The following is a 6,373-nucleotide window of genomic DNA, read 5'->3' as shown; positions in this document are numbered from 1 at the left end:
ACTGGGTAGAGTTATAGTGTATCTAGGGTTCTCCAGAGAAACAGAACCAAAAGGATGCACACATATACCGTGTATGTGTGTGTGTGTATGTATATAAATATATATATCTCTCTCTCTCTCACAGCACTTCACATATATATGCACACATTATATATATATATACACACATTATATCTACATACACATTATATTTATACATTATATATAAAACACATTATATATATGGATATTTATATATAATCACATATATAAATATCCATATATATATGGGAAGGAGAGAGAGAGATCAGGGAGAGAGAGATTTATTTTCAGGAATCGGCTAGTGCTAATGTGGAAGCTGACACGTCTGAAATCTGCAAAGCCAGCCGGCATGTTGGAAATTCACAGAGTTGGGATTGCAGTCTCGAGTCTAAAATCTGCAGGCTGGAAACTCAGTCAGGGTTCTAAGCAATTCTTCCAAACCAGGCAACTACCTGGGGGCATAGTAAATTGCCCCCAATTGGAATATGAATACAAGTGCTTCATTTCCATGAATGGTACAACATCGCATACTATTATCTTTTAGAAGTTCAGCCATCTAGCTCGGCTGACCTCACTTACCTGTCGGCGGGCTGGCTTGGTGTGATGGTGGGGCCCACGGTGTGTCTCGGATACCGTTCAAAAATACTGGGTGTGTGATTTTCCTTTTCCTCACATAAATGCATTGTCCACTTCAGTCCTGACGGAGCCGATTTTCACTTCGTCAGGTATTCAGGGAGGGATGTGTGGAGGCTGAGGTGATTGGCACTGCGTATTTAAATGGATTCTGTGATGATTTAAGGTCATTTATAGATCAGTATCCTGGGCAGCTCCCAAACTAACGTGGCCGGCAGCGTGACTCTGTTACAATATACTAGGTGGGCAAGTCTGGCTAAAATCCAGGGGAAAAGGTGACTACTGCCTGAGGGATTGCTTGTGCAATCCTCGTCTGAGGAGGAGCACCTCTGAACTCGAGCCACATCTGATCCATTTCACACACATCTCAGCTCCTGGCCTAGGCAGAGGGAAATGCCTTTAGAGAATTCAGAAGGAGATTTTGAGAAACAATACTTTGTTTTCCTCTCAGATATAGGAAAAAACCTTGAACAAATCTGCATTAGTTAATTTTGGCAAAAATTGACAGTGAAAAAATTATGAGAAAAGCAAATCATAAAATAATACAAATGAATCAATTTTATGTGGCACACATCAGAGTGTTTTTCACCGTTAATTAATAGACTTGGGAGCATGTCAGAGTCACCTAACCTGGTCTCTTTGTTCTTAGATGATGAAGCCAAGCCTAGAAAGGGTATTGCGTTTGCCAGTTAATTCATTAATTGCCAGACAGTGGCCAAATCAAGACGAAAACCAAGCATCATGGCTTCCTGCCCGGGACTCTTTCTACCACACACCATGTAAAATTATTCTTCAATACTTTCAGCTTTTTTCTTTATTCCTTTAAGAATTCCCTTTATAAAAATTCAGCTTTGCTTCAAATTATAAAACTGGTGACGGAGGGCAGGAACGTACCAACAGAACTCAGATGCTTGTATTTGTACATTACTGCTTTTCTCCAAATGTTTTTATTCTTGTGGTGGTCTGGGAGCTCCCATTGGATCCCTAGACCCTGTTAGTGCACACTGAGCCTCTGAGGCCCAGTCCCCAAACTCATTCAACCATCAAGGCCCCTACGCTGTGCCAGGCAGTATGCCAGATACTGGGACTACAGAGATAAATAAGAAATGATTTTTTCCTGAAGGGGGTTTCATTTAGTTGGAGAAAAGCACATGTAATCAAACACAATACAAAGATGAGGCAGTGAGTGTTGGAATACAGGGCCCTGGACTCTCAGGGAAAAACCTGTATCTTCAAGAGTTCAAGAGTCTCTTGAAAAGGTACCATTTGAAATAGTCTATGAGGATGAGAGTAGTTTATCAGGCAATGAAAGGAGAGGCCTCAAAGGATGAGGAAGGGCCCACGGGAGGTATGCAGGGCACGATGGGTCAGGAGACGAGAAGAAGATGAGGTGAGAGAAGAGGGTAGAGAGGAAGGCTGGGGTCAGCTCGGGAGGGATCTTAGGCCACATGCTGAGGAGTGCTTCTACCATGGAGGATTTCACTGCAAAGGTCAAAGTACACGTAATACAATGTCCCATCACAGAGACTTACAAAAAGAGAGAATGGGGTTTGACAGATTTATTTTTCTGAGAGAGAATGCTGATCCTCATTTACTTCACCTAGGAATGAGATGAAATATTCCTGATATGATGTGTGCTGTAGGAATCACATAGTGCGTGTGAAAGCACCTGGTAAATTGTGCAGCAAGGTGTGGGGGTGAAATAATTTATTAATGTCACATGATAATAACATCAGATGGTGAAGCTCTTGTGACGGTGAATGCTGGGTGGACAGCGCACTTCTGAGCATCAGGGTCATCCTGAGATTGAATCCTGATGTTTTTTCCAGCAGATTCTACAGCATGGACTTCAGCACCAAGGCCTCTCTCCAAATCACGTTGGCGAAATTGCACACTCATGCTCTACACTTGGCTTTAAGTGAGGGTCCCTACAAGAAGCAGCATCGAAACTGCTTCAGCATTTGCTGGGAAACCCTCTTCAAGAACTTTGGTCGTTAAATATCTCAATGTTTTCCACGAGTCAATTAATGAATTCATTATCTTACATCACAATCATAATTTTTAAGTTATGAGTTAATTAATTAATGCCAACTAAGGAAATAAAAGAGGGTGCACACAAAGATTTATATACTAGAATGTTCACTGAAGTGTTATCTATAATAAGAAAAATCAGAAATGACTTTAAATGTCTCTCAAAGGTGGGGAAAAGCAAATAAACTATGGTCTGCCTCCAGGGTGGGATATTTTGTAACCATCAAAAATGATTTCAAAAATCATGGTGTGAAGAAGTGTTCATAATATTAAGTGAAAAAAATTGTAGGGCATACCATTTGTTCCCTATTTGGGGATGGAAAAAAATTGTAGTCCCTCCCAAAAAGATTGAAAATGATAGATCAAATTGTAATACTTATTTTTTTCTGCATGAAATTATTACAAAAGATTTTTCTTTTCTTTTCTTTCTTTTTTTAAAAAAAAGATTTGACTTATTTATTTGAGAAGAGAGGGCATGTGTGTGCGTGCACGTGAGAGAAGGAGAGGGAGAGGTGAGGGAGAGGGAGAAGGAGAAGCAGATTCCCTGGACTCCCTCAGCAGGGAGCCTGGACTCCCGGCTCAATCCTAGGACCCTGAGATCATGACCTGAGTCAAAGGCAGACGCTTAAGCTTAAGAGGTGCCTCTCTTTTCTTTTTAAACTGATTTCCAGAACTTAAAAGAATTGTTACTAACTCTATAATGAGGAAAACTAATGTTAAAAAAAATGTATATTGAGTAATCTTGTGCTAAGAAATTATTATCCTGTGGTTTAAGCTTTTATATTTTTGATGGAATCTCTGCTCCAACTATTGGTACCAGTCTGGGAGATTTTATTCTAATAACTGGAAGTTTCTGAGTTCTTCAACCCCCTTTTCTTCAAGAGCAATAAAAAACCACTCTACTTTCTCACCGCTCTATTTTCAATTGCTTTATTAATAATAAAAAAAAAATTTCAAAAACATTTCCATCTGGCCAACCGAAATATTCTGAGTGATATAAACCAAACATGCTGAGGACACAAAAGAAGTTTAAAGTCTTATTTCTGTACAGAAAGAGCTTATGATTTATGTGGGAGGATGAGACAAATGCAGGGAACAACTAAGACATAAGAATCATAGTGATTTCATAAGAGCAACAGTGATTTTCCAAGATTAGTCCATCACTTTGACTTGATAGATGACTTGAAGATAAAGAAGCTAAGAGACAACTGGTTTTTCTAATATCACATAAGGCTCCAGGAATCCTGGTTCCACTGTACTGAAAAAATGCAGGATAATACTTGAAATCCAAGAGGAAACCAAGGTCAGCAGCCTCCACGAAAGAGTTAAAGAAAGAAGAGATGGGGGGGGGCGGGTAGTTAATAACCATGCCCTGGGCTTTGACTCTTCTTCAACAGGCATTGAGTCTGTGGGCCCTCAACCATTGAGATTATCTCACTGATGATATCCTATTGAGTGAAGGTTCAGTTTTCTCCCCTTATCCATGGGGGATACATTCCAAGACCCCCAGTGGATGCCTGAAACTGCAGATAGTACCAAACCCTATATACACTATGTTTTTTCTGATACATACATACCTATGATAAAGTTTAATTTGTAAATTAAGCACAGTAAGAGATTAATAATAACTCATAATAAATAGAACAACTATAGCAATAAAAAAAAAAGTTATGTGAATGTGGTCTCTCTCTCAAAATATCTTATTGTTCTGTACTCACCCTTCCTCTTCTTGTGATGATGTAAGATGATAAAATGTCTACATGATGCAGGCAGCGGTAAGTAGTGTTAGGCTACTGCTGACCTTATGACGATAAGTCTTCCATTGACCATAGGTATCTGAAAGTAGAAAGTGAAATCATGGATAGAGGGGACTAGTATATGTCTGTGGCATCAGACACTAGACTTATGATGTGCTTCACTTTCACAGAGATAAACATCAAATGTTCAGTTGGGCTGCAAATTAGGATGCCTTTAATTGCAAGTGACAGACACCCAACTCAAACCATAACAAAATAAATAAATTAGAGGTAGAGGAGGAATTTATTGAAACATAACTGGGACGTAGCAGGCTTTAAGACTGGCCAGGTTTCGAGTTCAGATATTGTCAGGGCTCTTGTTCACTCTTTCTATCTCACTATGTCTCTGTTTGGATTCATTCCTTGGCAGGTGTTCCCCAGATCATTGGCAAGATGGCTGCCAGAAATCAAGGCTCACACCTACTGTTTAGGAACCCCCTGAAGATGTTTCCCTGGAAAGCTCTTGCAGAAAAGTCCTTGGGAAGACCCTTATTCCCCAGGCTCTGCCATGTGCCTGTCCCTGAGCCAGTCACTGTTGTGAGGGGATCTGGTTTGTTGGAGATTCAGTCCCATCCTAACCACCTGAACAGCACTCCCCTTAGTGAAGAAGTGTCCTATTAACTGTTGAAGTGTTGGCAGAAGGGGAGGGGGGGCTCATCACGTGTCCACTGTGGGAGGTAGAGCCAATGACCTGAGTATTAACTGTGTAGCATACATGATAAATACAGAAGGAGAGAAAGGAATAATAATGAGATTACTAGCACAGTTTTCCCAGAGAAGATGGGTGATGACATGCGCTAGGATAATATACAATTCTGTTAATAATAGACTAAATCAAGCCTAATTGGAAAGTAAACCTCCTCTAAAGAAAACTCACACTATACTCACAAATACATTTTCATGAAATATGCTTTTAGGAGTAATTGCAGGGACTAAACCAGTCCAAACTGCAGCTCTTGGGAATGAGATTATGCTTTTGAACAAACACTTAGTCTGGAATCTAAAAGGTAGAGATGTAATAGTAATATCTCTTTAGATAATGATTTCAGAGATTAATCACTCATACAGCTGATGGAGCTGTTCATTAGGCAGCCTAATTTCTGAAAACAATGGAGGAACAGAACCCCAGCATCACCTGTGTGCGAGAGTGAACTCTCATCACCAACGTGGTGGGTGCAGCATTTATCACAATAATTCCAACTGACATTTGTCTCCGGCATTATACTGCCGTATATTGACTCCGTTGATCTTTGTAACGTTCCCGGGAAAGAGGTACTATTGTCATCACCAGCATTTTATAGATAAGGAAACTGAGGCACAAAGAAATCACAGAGCTAATGAGAGGTGGACTCGGAGTCTCCCGCTGTGTTTTTCCATAGCTCTTAGCTGCGAGACAACTGAGTTTGAATCCTGCCTCCACCACCCACTAACTCTGTAACTATGTCCTTTTGACCCTCGTTTTCTCAGTTGTAAAGAAGCAATGTCATCTATCATCTAATGGTATAATGCTAAAGATTGTCTCTCTTCTTAAGTTCTCGTATGGGGTCCCTCTCCTGCTCTCCAGACATCATTCTCTTTAGCCTTCAGGTTGGAGCAGGGAAGAAAAGGGAAGGGCCACAGCCTATTTTCCGGGCCACCAGCCTAGTAAAGGAAGAACCTACCCACAAGACAGGGAAGTAAAAATGCAGACAGAAACTTCTGGCCTGAGGGGTAAACACAGGGAATGAAAGGGGAGGAAAAGGGCAGGAGCAGAGTTTTAGTTTTCTTCTTTCACCTTCTCAGGTGTAAATTCAAGGGGAAGGGATATGGGCGGGCCCAACAACAGAAGGTCTTCTGCCTCCATTTGTGTTTAGATGGGAAGGCAGATTTCCCTTCACACCCCAGCTCACCCA

Source organism: Neomonachus schauinslandi, chromosome 8 (assembly GCF_002201575.2).
Source record: "Neomonachus schauinslandi chromosome 8, ASM220157v2, whole genome shotgun sequence".
Classification (NCBI taxonomy): Eukaryota; Metazoa; Chordata; class Mammalia; order Carnivora; family Phocidae; genus Neomonachus; species Neomonachus schauinslandi.
This window is presented reverse-complemented; position numbering follows the sequence as displayed.